Source organism: Apium graveolens, chromosome 3 (assembly GCF_009905375.1).
Source record: "Apium graveolens cultivar Ventura chromosome 3, ASM990537v1, whole genome shotgun sequence".
NCBI classification, from domain to species: domain Eukaryota; kingdom Viridiplantae; phylum Streptophyta; class Magnoliopsida; order Apiales; family Apiaceae; genus Apium; species Apium graveolens.
Genome location: NC_133649.1, coordinates 156,108,754 through 156,124,969, shown reverse-complemented (window position 1 = coordinate 156,124,969; position 16,216 = coordinate 156,108,754).

The following is a 16,216-nucleotide window of genomic DNA, read 5'->3' as shown; positions in this document are numbered from 1 at the left end:
GGATTAGGGGGCGTTTCAGGGGGTCACGTTTCTTTTTTTTTGTTTTGTTTTTTTTTTGTTTTTGTTTTTTTTTCTTTAACTATAAATCAATACAACATAATTAAAATTGGCCCGAAATTAATAATTAGCTGGTGAATAATATTTAATCAAATAAATATAAAATTTATATCAAAATTCCTCAAAAATTACAAATATTCTAAAAATGTAAAAATATAAAATATTTGGAAGTCCCACGATTTTATGAAAATAAAAGTCTGATTTTTGTGGGGTTTGACGTCCCGATAGGGGCCCGGTCCGATAATTTTTATGAAACCGAAATATTTCTACAATTCTCGGAAATATTTAAAAACTAATAAAATAAAATTTTCATAATTTTTAAAATATTTATAAATCGCGCGTCAAATCCGCATTTTACGATTTAACGAACAAACGTGCGGGTAAATATAACCCGAAAATTTTTCGAAATAATTTTAAAATTCTTATAATATTCAAATACTAATAAATATAAGTTTCATGATTTTTGAAACATTCTGGATTTTAATACTGAATTTACACTTATATATTGGATCCAAAAATAGATTATTTAGCCGTTAAGTAACAATAAAAATGATACAATTTAGTACCAGATTTGGATAATTATCAAAACTGGGCTTTTTATAAAATACTTTATTCGAAAATAATGTAATATTATCCCGCCTTTCGAAAATACGGGTTTTGTTGATTCATCAAAACGTTTATCGTATCAAAAATTTTGCGCTGGGACGCGTATGGGTCAAACCGTAATCCGGATCGAAAAAGTTAAAACACGGAAAATGTCCGAATTACCAGACTGGGTTAGGAAGGAGTTTTTGAAAGAGTTTCGGGTTGTAAAAACGCAAAAACGGTTTAAGTTGGACGATTCCCGACTTTATAAAATAGTTTTATAATTACTTAGAAATAATTATTAAATCTATAAATTCTTATAAAATCATATAACAATCCAAAAATTACCAGAAAAATACCATAATTATCTATACTTTATTCTGGACATATTAAAATAAAATACTTACACTATATCATATATAAACACCCAAATATAAATATCAATCATCAGATAATTCACCAAAATTTCCATAATAATCACATAAAAATTATTTATTGATAAAAAAATAATTGCACAATATTTTTCGAATATTACAAAATAATTTCAATTTACCGATACCAATAAGATCGGCTTTCAAATAACTTTTGAAAAAATACATTTGAATAAATATTTCAGAAATTAACAAGGATCGATATAATACTTAACAATTAACACATTACCATATAATAACACCAACTCGTCAAACAGGAATAAAATATCCACCATTTTATTCCTTCTAAATCATAAAAGCATATATATATTCAAATAATAATTATAATAATTCTAAAATTACGGGATATTATAGGTTGCCTCTCAAGAAGCGCTTTTTTTACGTCATTAGCTTGACGTAGAGTACTCCGATCAAGTTGACAATAAAACGGCACTGACCACTTCCCGGTTTGCTGTGTCCCCATAATAATGCTTCAATCTCTTACCATTAACCTTGAATGCTTGGCCCGGATCGTTCTCAAAAATCTCCACCGCTCCATGTGGAAACATAGTTTTGACGATAAAAGGTCCAGACCACCTTGATTTCAACTTTCCAGGAAAAAGTTGGAGACGAGAGTTGAATAAAAGAACTTGTTGCCCAGGCACGAATGACTTAGGAGATAGCTTCCTGTCATGCCACCTTTTTACTTTTTCTTTGTACATTTTGTTGTTCTCATATGCTTGAAGTCGAAATTCATCAAGTTCATTTAACTGAAGCATTCGCTTCTTCCCAGCTGCATCTAGACCAAGGTTCAACTTCTTCAACGCCCAATAAGCCTTATGCTCTAGCTCCGCAGGTAAATGACATCCCTTACTATAGACAAGTTGAAACAGGGACATCCCAAGTGGAGTCTTGTATGTTGTTCTATATGCCCAAACAGCATCATCGAGCTTTAAAGACCAATCTTTCCTTGACGGACAAACAACTTTCTCTAGAATGCGCTTGATCTCTCTATTAGACACTTCAGCTTGACCATTAGTTTGCAGATGATAGGCAGTAGCAATATGATGATTCACATTGTAGCGCTGCATCATAGAAGTGAACTTACGATTGCAGAAATGCGACCCCTCATCACTTATGATCACTCATGGCGTTCCAGACCTTGTGAATATCTGCTTATGAAGAAAACTCAACACTACATTCGAATCATTTGTCGATAGAGCCTTGACTTCCACCCATTTTGAGACATAATCGACTGCCAGCAAGATGTACTGATTATTGCAGGATGAGATAAATGGTCCCATGAAATCGATTCCCCAAACATCGAAGACCTCAACTTCAAGCATCACATTTAGAGGCATCTCATCCTTTTTAGTAAGATTCCAAACTCTTTGGCAACGATCACACCTTAAAACGAACTGATGTGCATCCTTAAACAACGTAGGCTAGAAAAACCATGCTTGAAGAATACGAGTTGTTATCTTTTTACCACCATAATGTCCACCATAAACTGTGGAATGGCAGTCTCGTAATATCCCCTCCGTCTCACAGAATGGGATACATCTCCTGATGATCTGGTCAGCTCCCTGTGTAAATAAATATGGTTCATCCCACATGTACCACGTCACCTCATGGAGAAACTTCTTCTTTTGAGCTGCATTCATATTAGGAGGCATTATATTGCTGACAAGATAGTTCATAATATCTGTGAACCATGGCTCTTCCTCCTGAACTACAAACAACTGCTCATTCGGAAAAGATTCGTTGATCATTGTCTGATCATGGGAAGTAGAATCGGGATTCTCTAATCTAGAGAGATGGTCAGCTACTTGATTCTCGGTACCTTTTCGATCCTTGATCTCTAACTCAAATTCCTATAGCAAGAGCACCCAACGAATAAGTCTAGGCTTCGAATCCTTCTTTGAGACCAAATAGCGAATGGCAGTGTGATCAGTGAATACTGTCACGTTTGTCCCAAGCAGATAAGATCGAAATTTTTCGAAACCAAAGACTATAGCCAAGAGCTCCTTCTCAGTAGTGGTGTAGTTCATTTGAGCTCCATTAAGCATTTTACTAGCATAGTAGACCACATGAAAAAGATTATTCTTGCGCTGCCCAAGAACTGCTCCCACTGCATAATCACTCGCATCACAAATCATCTCAAAAGGTTCTGTCCAATCAGGTGCCGTAATAACTGGTGCAGTTATCAAACTCTTCTTGAGAGTTTCGAATGCCGCCAAGCATTCATCATCAAAAGTGAAAGGCACATCTTTCTAGAGCAAGTTGCACAACAGCTTAGATATCTTCGAGAAGTCCTTGATGAAATGCCGATAAAAACCCGCATGACCAAGAAAACTACGGATTCCTTTCACAGAAATAGGTCTTGGAAGATTTTCAATAACTCCTACCTTGGCTTTATCCACCTGAAGGCCCTTGCTAGAGACTTTTAGCCCAAGAATAATGCCTTCACGCACCATAAAGTGATATTTTTCCCACTTGAGCACAAAATTAGTTTCCACACACCTTTTTAGCACCGAATGAAGATTATTCAAACATTCATCAAACGAATGTCCAAAGACGGAGAAGTCGTCCATGAACACTTCGACATTATTTCCAATTATATCAGAGAATATAGCCATCATGCATCTCTGAAAAGTGGCAGGTGCACCACATAAGCCAGATGAAACTCTGCGAAAAGTAAACGTGCCAAATGGACAAGTGAAAGTAGTATTTTCTTGGTCTTTTGGTGCAATGCAAATCTGATTATAACCCGAATATCCATCCAGAAGACAATAATACTTATGACCTGCCAACATGTCAAGCATCTGATCAATAAACGGAAGAGGAAAGTGATCACTACTCGTGGCTTTGTTCAACATTCTGTAATCCATGCATACCCTTCATCCTGTAACTGTTCGAGTGGGGATGAGCTCGTTCTTCTCATTTGCTACCACAGTTATACCTCCTTTCTTAGGTACACACTGCACGGGGATCACCCAAGAACTGTCAGATTTAGGATATATGATTCCTGCATCCAGCCACTTCAGGATTTCTTTCTTCACCACTTCTTTCATGATAGGATTAAGTCTTTGCTGTTGCTCAACAGTCGGCTTACTACCTTCCTCTAGTAGAATTTTATGCATGCAGTACGAAGGGCTGATCCCTTTTATATCTACTATAGTCCATCCGATGGCCAATTTGAATTCTCTCAAGATCCTCATGAGCTTATCCTCCTCACTACCTGAAAGGTCAGATGCAATAATAACATGCAAAGTAGATGCATCACCTAAAAAAGCATAACTCAAGTGTTCAGGCAATGGTTTAAGCTCCAAAGTAGGTGCTTCCTCAATAGATGGTTTGAGCTTTCCCTCAGCATTCTTGAGATCAGTATTGCCAAGAGATTCAAATGGCATGTCTAGCTTTCGCTTCCAATGAGAAGCATTAAGATATTGAAGTTGCTCATTGCCTTCCTCATCTTCACTGTCAAAATCCCCTACTAAGGCTTTCTCTAAGGCATCAGACTTTAGCACATGATCCAGTTCCGAAGTTATCGCAGAATTAATCAAATCCACCTTTATGCACTCCTCATCTTCTGTAGGGAATTTCATCGCGTTGAATACATTGAAAGTAACATCCTAATCTTGCACTTTCATAGTAAGTTCACCTTTTTGCACATCTATCAAGGTACGTCCTGTAGCCAAGAAAGGTCGTTCCAAGATTATGGGAATCTTCTTATCTTCCTCGAAGTCCAGAATGACAAAGTCTGCAGGAAAGATGAGCTTATCCATCTTTACTACTACGTCCTCCATGATGCCTCGTGGGTATGTAATAGAACGATCAGCCAATTGTAGAGACATGTAGGTAGGCTTTGGATCAGGCAAATTCAGCTTTTTGAAGATAGACAATGGCATCAGATTGATGCTTGCTCCCAAATCGCAAAAGCATTTGTCGAAAGACAACTTGCAATGGTGCAGGGAATGGTGAAGCTACCTGGATCTTTAAGCTTTGGAGGTAATTTTTGTTGCAGCACAACACTGCACTCTTCCGTTAGAGCAACGGTATCAAGGTCATCCAGTTTCACCTTCCTCGAAAGAATACTCTTCAGAATTTCGCATAACTAGGCATTTGCTCTAGAGCCTCAACGAAAGGTATGTTGATGTGAAGTTTCTTGAACACCTCCAGAAACTTACCAAATTGCTTATCCAGCTTTTGTTTTTGCAATTTCTTAGGAAAAGGTGGTGGAGGATAGAGCTGTCTGTATTACCCTCAGGCAGAGTGTGTTCAACAGTAGTCTTCCTTGGTTCCGCCGCTTTCTCCTTTTGCATATCTTCTTCATCTACAACCTCAGCTCCTTCTTTTACTTTTTCAGCATCAGCAACTTTTCCAGACCTTCAGGTGATAACCTTGACTTGTTCCTTAGCTTCCTTCCTACCTGGCACTTCAGTATCACCGGGAAGTGTGCCAGGTTGATGATTGAGCAAGGCATTAGCTATTTGACCGATTTGATTCTCTGAGGTCTTGATAGAAATAGCCTGACTTTTATACAACAGCTTGAGTTCCTCGAAATCAGCACTAGAAGATGGAGCAGCACCTCCTTGTTGAGGATATGATTGCCTTTGAGCATACTGTTGAGGTTGCGTGAATCCAGGTGGATTAAACTATTTACTTACAGGTTGCTGATATGGTTGCTGAACAATATTCTGATTGTTGCTCCAGTAGAAATTGGGATGATTTATGTTGTTAGGATGATAAGTAGCTGGCACAGACTGTTGCGGTCGCTGATAATTGTTCACATACTAAACAGATTCATTAACGAGAGAACACTGATCTGTAGCATGAGAGCCTGAACAAAGATCACAGACCATAGCTATCTGATTGACTCCATAGTTAGCTAAAGAATCGACCTTCATAGACAGCGCTTGGAGCTGCGCTGCAATAGCTATAGCTGCATCAACATCCAGAATACCTGCTACCTTCCCAGGCATCATCCTTTGAGTTGGGTTTTGATACTCGTTTGCAGCCATAGTTTCGATAAGATTATAAGCCTCAGTATAGCTTTTGGCCCACAAGGCGCCTCCAGCTGCTGCATCGAGCATGGGCCGAGATTGGGCCCCCAAACCATTGTAGAACCCTAGTGATCACCATCCAGTCAGGCATACCATGATGTGGACACATTCTCAACATCTCCTTGTAGCGCTCTCACGCTTCGCACATAGATTCTATTGGTTGCTGTGTAAACTGAGTAAGAGCACTCCTCATAGATGCAGTATTGGCCATTGGATAGAATTTCACCAGAAACTTTTACGCAAGATCTTCCCAAATAGTAATGGACCCAGCTGGTTCAGAATGTAACCAGTCCTTAGCTTTATCCCTCAGATAGAATGGGAAAAGCCTCAGCTTGATAGCCTCATCAGTAACACCATTATATTTGAAAGTACTACAGATCTCAACAAAATTCCTGATATGCATGTTGGAAACTTCAGTCGCAGCACCTCTGAAAGAAACAGAATTATGCACCATCTGAATAGTGTCCCGGTTTGATTTCAAAAGTGTTAGCCTGAATAGCCGGATGAAGGATGCTTGACTGAATGTCATCAATTTTAGGCCGAGAAAAGTCCATAAGAGCTAGATCTGCTGTTGGAACTATACGATCACCCATGTTTACTGGTTCTTTCTGCTCACTCTCTTTATCCGAATCTTCAAAATCTATCTTCTCTGGAATATCAAGAACTGAAGTCTGTCTCCTCAGCCGTATCTAGAGTCCTCTTGCGAGTGCGAGAACGTGTTTGCATAAACGCTCGCTAGAGTACCTGAAACACAACCGGAAACAATAAGTAACACATCTTAATCAATGAGTCCTAATGACCGCTGATGGAAAGTACATAAACTAAACAAATACGCCGAGTCCCCGGCAGCGGCGCCAAAAACTTGTTAGGGCGAAAACACGCGCTAATATTCATGCAAGTATACGCGTTTGTAAGTAATATAGAATAATTTCTAGTTCATTCCCACAGTGACCAGACTAATTCTATTCAATTAACACTCACTCACCAATGTATGATTACTTCTCAATGTCAAGACAATAACACTTAAGATTGATTAACTAATTATTAACTATAATTAACTACGAGAATAAAACACATAAATAACACTTGAATTAACAATATCAAACATACACTAAGATCATAACTTCATTACTACTTCCTTCAATAGTCATTGTTATTACCCTTAACATGTAACGGTGATGATATTAATCAAACAACACGAAACTGATAAAAGCCAACTTTCATATGAAAACATGATAATAACACACAATATAAACTAATAAAAATACTTATTAAAACCAGAGTAAGTCACAAGAGTAATAAGGTTTAAGGTAAAGAAAACTAGCATTCACTGTTACAACTGAATAAAAGAATCACAAGAAAACGTATGCTTCCGTCTTCTTCATTGCGATGTGCTAAAACGGTCTTCTTTCTTCTCTCCTTGCTCCTTGCTTGATACCACATGTCGTGAAACGTCTCTGAAAACTACTTATATGGAAGCCCACAAAAACCAGCCGTCTCAGAAGTCCATCAAAATAAGAAGTGTAAAAATCAGATTCTAATTTCCCGTCTCCGGGCGGCCGCCCCAGCTCCTAGGCGACCGCCCCAGATCCTGAGCGGGCGCCCAGCAACCTACTGGAAAAAATCACATTCTGCTCCTGATTTCTGCTGCGTTCTGCTCCTAACTTCCCACAACCAATGCCAAGCACTTCCTAGGCTTATTTTTGATAAAATCTTCCTACATACGCAAGTTATACCCTGAAATGCAAAAACACTTGAAAAACGCATCAAATACACAAAATACTTGATTTCAAGACATCAATTCAAGTCATTATAAGACGTTCTAAGTGGTATAAAATGCCACTTATCAGTTGGCAACCGTCTTTCCCTTTCCTGAGTGAGATAAATATTGCTCCACGAATTCCATTAAACTAGCAAATGATGCTTGTTGAACCTCAAGTTTTTTGGAAAGACGTGCAATCTGATGATCCCTGGCAGTTCAGCTTTATGTAGTTGATCTTTCAGAGCCAGTTGTTCTTTAAGATAGTCATCCTTGAATGCCAATTGTTCTTCGGAGATAAGCTTTCGTAACATATTGTGACATGTCTATAGGTGTAGTTTGGATGGTAGGTGTCTCACTAGGCTCTCGCAGTGTTTCACTCAGCGCTTTGTCACTCAGCTTAGGGGTATGTGTTTCACTAATCCTCACGGATACACTCCTCTTAAAGCTCCAAGATCCAGATGTGCCTGCAAAAGTCACCGGAGCCAACCTTAAGGAGGTCAGGAATGGTTCAACGGGAAGTTCGCGATTTCCATTCCTTGTATAAGACAAGTTGCCCGCCATTATGAGATGACTCATCCAGAGGTTGAATCTCTAGGAGAATCAATGAAGCCATCATATGTGGCATCTGTACTCTAGTGTTCTCAAGTGTCTGTGAAGACACTTTCCCCGTAGGCTCACCATTTAAATCTGATTCATGGCTAATGGGTTACCGATCCGCACCTATGTCAGATCCCCTATCCGCAAACGCATCCAGATTTATTAGTCCTTCGGAGGTAGATGTTGTAATTTCAGTGGCAGTAACAACAACACCCTCTCGTAACACATGTGTAGGAAAATGTTCCACTAAAGGAACGACACCGATATATGTCCTCGTCAATGCTTCCTAAGTGTGTGCAACCTCACTTTGTGCAATAAGAGTTGTGGATTAAGGTGGTGACACTCGTTCAGATGTCATGGCCGATTGGCAAATTTCAATAGATTTATCTTGTTGAGAAGAAGAATCTAGTAATTGTTCATGTGCCTTTTCAGCCTATACATCCTTTTGAAAAGATGTAAGGGAGCTTGTAATTGTAATATCTGGGATATATCGTGTAATTATTTTTGCTAATAAATAAATATTATGTATGTTCAGTATTTATTCTGTGAACTAATTGTTAAGTGGTATATGTATTTGGATGTTTAAAAATAATATCAATTGAGTATATTAATTTTTATATGTCCAAAATAAAATATAGATAATTGTCATATCTTCCTATTTATTTATATGTTGATTTATGATTTTATAGGAAATATATGGATTTTATAAATTCTTTTTCCGAGTATTTATAAACTATTTTATACAATCGGGAACCAACCGTCGTCACCCGTTTTTACGTTTTTATAACCCGAAACTCTCCCGAGAACTCCATCCTAACCTAATTGCAATATTCTGATCATTTTCCATGTTTCGACTTTTTCGATCCTGTGTACGGTTTGTCTTGCGCGGGTCCCGACGCAATATATTTCGATACATTATTTGTTTCGGTAAATCAATAAAACTCGTATTTTCGTTAAACGGGATCTTTTTATTAAACTATTACAATTATCACCTCGTAATACGTGTAACCAGGCGCTGAGACCAAGACCGCAATATAAATTGTACTGATTTGGATAATTATCCCGAAAACCTGTACCGTTTGGATCTATTTTTATAAATAAATGTACCATTTTGTATCCGAAATGATCCAACGGGATACTAATTTTCCGTAAATATAAATAGCCAGTACAGTATCTATTTCTGGTACAGATAATCATAAAACACAGTAAAAATCCTGTAGAATCCAGAGAAAACCCTAAATTAAATTATGTTCTTCAAAATCAAACCCAATTCGGAGGCGTTACCGGTCTCAGATTCTGACGCTCTTATACTCAAAACGAAGCTACTGAAATCTAGAATCCAAATCTTTCATCAATTTCAACCCAGAAACATCAGGTGATTATCTATTTAATTGTTTTAATTCGAATTTCTTGATAATTAAATTATGAATTTTTGTTCGAGAGATTGTTTGTATGATTTGATGATTGTATGTTGTAGAGCTTATTTTCCTGATCATTTTGGTATATTATACTCTTGATTTGGAGTTTAATAACATGTTTAAATTAGGGTTTGATTCTCTGATTGAAGAAATTAGGGTTTATATTCGTTTGAATGTTCTTAATTAGATTTAGGCGTTTCTTTGTTTGGGATTGGAAGTTAAAATTGAGTACACCATCATGTAGATCGTGGAAAAACAAATCGATTCATGTGTAGCTTGTTAACCGACGATTTCTGGATTGCTTAGTTCGAACCTCGCCGGAAAACGAACCCAGGAGGCGGCGAGTTTTTCCGGTTAAGTTTCCGGCTGATTTACGGATGTTTTCGTTGATTTGTTGTGATGTTTGAGTTCTTGATAACGTGTTCTTGAATCCTGCAACTTCTGGCTTGTTTCTGGGAAGCTTCCGGCCGCCGTAAAAGCTCCATGGCGGCGGCCATGGAGTCCGGCCGGCGTGGACTCATCGGGGAAGACACAGGGTTGGCAAACTTCAGTTTGGCCCCTATAATTTTCCCTAATATTCATATTTCATATCCCAGTTTTATAAATCTATAAAAATTATACTTCTGTACTAATTATTTTCAAAAATCAGATTTCTGGTTATAAATATTTTCAAAAATTGTTTTTAATTTCTGAAAATTCCAAAAATTATTATTTTAATTCCAAAAATTATTTTTAATTCAAAAATAAATCTGAATTAATTAGTTAATTAATTTTAGTTAATAATTAATTAATTAATTGGTCAATTAATTCGAAAATTAATTGATTAATTGATTTAATTAATTATTATTTGATTTTAATTAATTATTTAATTATATTTAATTATCTAAAAATAATTTAAAAATTCCGAAAAATAGTTTCGAGCTTTAAAATATTATTTTAAATTGTTTCCAAGGCTCGATAATTATCATAAAATTGTTTTGAATCCAGATTTGGCCAACCGAACCATGTTTATTGCTTCGAAATTAATTTAACGACCTGTTTTAATTCTGAAAAATATTTTAAAAATCATATTAAATACCCGAAAGCCTGTTTATGACCCGAGACTCCTTTATAAATGATATATCATTGATTGTTTGACGTGTTACGTGTTATATGTAACTTGTTGTTTGACTGTCGGTCTTTACATTCGGTGTTTACTTGTTTATAGGATAACTTTCAATCCGTTAATCGGATTTGGGTAAAACAAAGGGTAGATAGAAGTGTATGTCAAATAGAATCATATTAGATGAGTATTGATAGATGTTTATGATATGTGAGCAGAAGAGGCAAGGCGTAGGAAAGGGAAACAGATAGTCGAGGAGTAGGAGATTGTGATTGGAAGTTAGAGAAGTATAGAAAGCTAATATCAGGCAAGTGTTCTGAACTTTCTCGAGATATATCATAGTTGATTAATAGTCTTGTTTCATATTGCAAGTGCTTTGAAGCACTGAACCCTAAACCCTAAACCTTGATTCCAGTTGTTGATCTTTGAGCCGTAAACCTTATTCTTTCTGAACCATTGATTGTTGTATACCCGAATACGAATTAAAGATATACGATACTACTCCACAAATATATACAAACTAAATGCCAAACACTGAATCAAATTGCTTTCATATTCAAACCATTGTACCTTATGCTTTGAAAGACCAAATCCTTGTAACCTTGAAACGTTGATTCCTTTGTTATCCAATTCTTTCATTACCTAACAGCCATTCTTTGAAATTGACATATTGATCCTTTGTGAAGACTGAAACCATTTTATTATTAAATATCCAATGTTGCTTATGATTTTGTTTATTGCTTTACATTGTTTATTCTGTTATTATGTTAGAATTGGATTATTTTATAAAATTATGGACCATATTCGTGGTCAGACCAGATTGGTGGTCAAGTTAGGCCAATGTATGCCTTGGGTCCAGTAATTAGAGCAGAGTTGTGTGCCTAGCTCGAGGTTAGTGCGTGACTAATCAGCAGCCTAACCTTGGTTTTTAAAATAAAAATATAATATCCAATTCTAAATCATTAATCCTTGTTCACTTGATACCTTAATCCTTTTCACTTGATGATCATTATTCTCAGTCTTGTCATTGTGACTTGCTGAGCTAGTTAGCTCATTTGTGCGATGTTATTTATGTCTTTTCCGGTTAAGAAGGAACCAGTTGGTAGCGAGGATCCCCAATCCAGTACAACAGCTAGGGGTCCAGGTTGATCGAGTTAAGCTAGCTGGCAGCTTTTGAGATAGTTTAAGTTTGTAAAAGTTTGTAATAATGTTTAATATCCAGTTCTGAATTTGAATAGTTGGGATTTGAACGTTGTAATATAAAGTGTGTGTTTGTGGCTTGTGTGCATACTTTAACCTGTTGCGGTCCATGGTAGTTGGTAAGTAGGGTCACTGCTATACTATTATTATTATCTTTATTATTTTTATAAGCAGGTTATAGTAAGGTGTGTGTGTGGACCCCAAAACTTCTGACCCGGCTTTGGAGGGCACCATAGTAATTTTCTTAAGGATACTACTTTATTCGGGAAGAGATATAGCTACGGGTTCTCTCATTACATATGTTAGGTCACACAACACTGTAGAAGGGGGTTGAATACAGTGTAGAATATAATCAAATTGATTTCGAACACAAGTAACAGTAAACAGATATATTCAATATAAAAAACTCTGTTACAATGGAACTGTTCTCTCTCAGTGATGAACAAATATCACGAGAGCTGCTAGGTTATAATATATGATCTTCTCAATAATGATAACACATATATTATAAACCTATGTATGTGTTTATATAGTACACAGTTACAAGATAACTTCTAATTGATATGGAATATAGTTCTGTCTCCTAAAATATATCAATCAAATATCTTATACAATTCTTTTAGTCCTCTAACTCTTTCCATGCATATCTTCTTTTATATTAGTCTCGATCTTCTTTCCTGTAAATCATCTTCTTTCCTTAACTTTTAGTCCTCCCGTACTTAAGTTCTATCTATCTTATGATATTTATCTTCTGATAATCTAAGTTTTGATATCCTTAAGTTCTGACTTCCAGTAAGTATTGATTCCAGTAGGTACTGATATTTCCTGTTTGTTAAGATCTGAAAACTAAACATGAAACATATTAGACATGACATCTTAAATATATTTAACAATCTCCCGCAACTTGTAAATTGTGCAAAAATATACAAGTTAATAGATTTGATGATGTCAAAAACATTTAAGTTCGAATGCAATGAGAATTTAATAAGATTATTAACTATAACTTAAAGTCCTTGTAGCTTTACCAACTTCACTGGATCAATCTGAATCCATAATGATTCTAAATAAAATCTCTTACCAGCTTGTCTTCATCTTTCCTCAGAACTTCAACTAACTGTGCTTTGAGCTGCATCAGTTCTTCATCTTTACTATCACCAATTTGATAAATGGCTGTTATGAGAGCTTGAATTGATGTTCTTTCAAGTCCATCACCAAGTCTGATAACTCTAGGATGTGAAGAGTTTTCATTATAACATAAGCATTTTCCCTTAAGAATAACTTCCACCTTAGCAGAATTCTTCAGCATATGAATTTCTCTTCCATCACCTTCAGTAATCATTGGTATATAATGAGAAGTCTTTATACCAGAGATTCTGAATAGATCTCTTATAGCCTTCAAAATGTATTCTGACCATCTTCTTGTAACATCAGATTTTACTTCCAAAAGATAGTGAATATATTGAAGTTCTCTGACAGACTTTTTTAGCACATCAGTATCAGCTAGTCTGTAAGTTAGTCCATCATTGAGAAATAAAATCAATTTCTACTTTAGATTATCCGTATCATGAGCATCTATCACAATTTGAGCAGGCAACACTTTTTCAAGGTGCTTTTATTTGAATTGTTCATATAGTTTATCTGTCAACATGAAAGGATCTCTTAAAGTAACTTCTACTCCTCTTTGTATCTTCCCTTCATCAAAACCTAATCCGGCTTTATCTCTAGGTTGCTTGAATCTCAACCGAAATGTTGCGAGTTGATTCATTATAAGATTGGATTTTGGTTCAATTGGAGTAGCTTTCTTCCATAACAGCTTCTTTGTTAGATATGAATACAACACAGAGGGGGGGGGGTGAATGTGTTTTGGCTTAAATGTTTACTTTTGATCGACTTTGGGTTTAGCAGTTGGTTGTTATCAATGATTTTGCAGAATAGATGTTAAACATAAATAACAATGCAAATATGTAAAACAAAGATCTTAAAAAACTCACTTAATTTTATATTAAAAATCAAGCAGTGTTTTGCTACAAAATCTCTACGTTCTTTGTTTAGAACTTAGCTTCTTTCTTGAGAGAGAATATAATTTCTAATCTGAATTCTTACTACTGACTAAGGACCAGTGTTAACTTTATAACTCAGTTAACTGCTGGTTTATACAATGTGTAATAAGACATGATATTAGCTTTTCTAAACTGTCACTTGTCATTTCTATTTATAAAAAAACAGATCTTCCATTTCTGGCTTAGCATATCTTTGGCATCCCGTGTTCACTTTAATCTTCCTTTGTCAGGTAATCTTTACCATTAATCTTGCACATCTCTCAAGCTACTTTTTGTAGACTTGTCAATTCTGCTGTGTAAATTGTTTGTTGATTTGCAACCTTGGATATTGAAATGTTCTGCAATTCTGTACTTAGAGAAATTTATTTACTTCGAGATCTCCAATTAAGTTGTAGAGAACTCGACATCTCGATAGGCATGTTGGCTTGTCGATATCTCTGAAACTTTATTGTTGACTTGACTTATCGACAACTCTGAGTTCTCTAGTGAATTTTGGTTTATCGATAACTCAGAGTTCTCTAATGGACTTTGGTTTATCGATAACTCAGATTTCTCTAATGAATGTATACTTGTCGATATCTCTGAGTTCTCAAATGGGTATCTGACTTATCGATATCTCCAATAGCATTTCCTGAGTTCTCGATAGACAAATCCTGAGTTCTCGATAGGTCTTTCTGAGTTCTCGATAGGTCTTTCTGAGTTCCCGAATGACTTCTCTATAACACTAATTATGTGACTTGTAGAGATCTTGACTTAGAATGTTTTTCACCAAACAGAATTATTCAACTCCAAGCTTCTTCATAATTCTTCTGAGGCATGACCTTCTTGATCTTCTTCCAGATAGAATTTTTAGGCTTGACACTGTTTAGGGAAAAATGCTCCAGTCTGCTCCATTTACATTTTACAGACATTAAGTGTTACAAGTATAAATTACAGATTAAGATTACAATACAACTTACTTAGGGTTGGCCCCAAGCTTAACTGATTACTAATGACATTGTCCAGCATCAGTAATCTTTGACATCATCTATTATATAACTGATTGCTAATGACATTGTCAGCATCAGTAATCTTTGACATCATCCATTATATAACTGATTGCTAATGACACTGTCAGCATCAGTAATCTTTGACATCATCCATTATATATTACAATCTCCCCCAACTTGTTCATTATGAAATTATGCACAAGTTCTGGTTGATGATGTCAAAACTTTATCTAAATGTTGAACTCAAGAACCCAATTTTCCCATCTGATCCTCTTTTATGAGTTGCATTTAGATTTATTCTTCCTTCTCCCCCTATCAAGAAAAGAATATTATTATCTGGCAACATCCATTAGCTGTTTTGGCATTTAGATATATTATCCCCCTTTTTGACATTATCTTCATGAAGAAAGATCCAGCTAGATGCACATTATTCAAGCTTTTGTCAATGCTCATGTAGAACACTATCAGCAGCTTCAAGTTTTAGTGAAGTCTGTAGTGATGAGTTTACCAAGTAGATTAGAATAGGAAAAACCTAAGCTCTCTGATCTTTTGAATAAGTAGTCTCACTATTTCTCACTGCACTAGTCTCATGACTTTTAAGAGTCAGAGTTACCTCACAGGGATTGCTAAATCCAGACACTAATTCTACCTCTCCTTTTGCTAGGAAGGATCCTGCCTCTCTTATTCTCTGTTTTTCACTCAATCTTTTCTCTTATGCTCACATGAAATGCTCAAATGTTGTTTGTCCTACAGAAATAAGAGGTGGCTGAGAAGAGTTAATCTATGATCATATGATTAGAGGAAGGCCATATAGGGCTAATCATACTCATTTCACCAGAAAAATGAGTGCATAAGCATCTATGACTGGGGTCACAGTTTGACTCACAGATTGCTCTGTGGTTGTGACAGTGTGTTGTCCTCCACTTGTAGTGGGAACCTCTAATTGAATTGAAGGGGATTTGACTGGGTT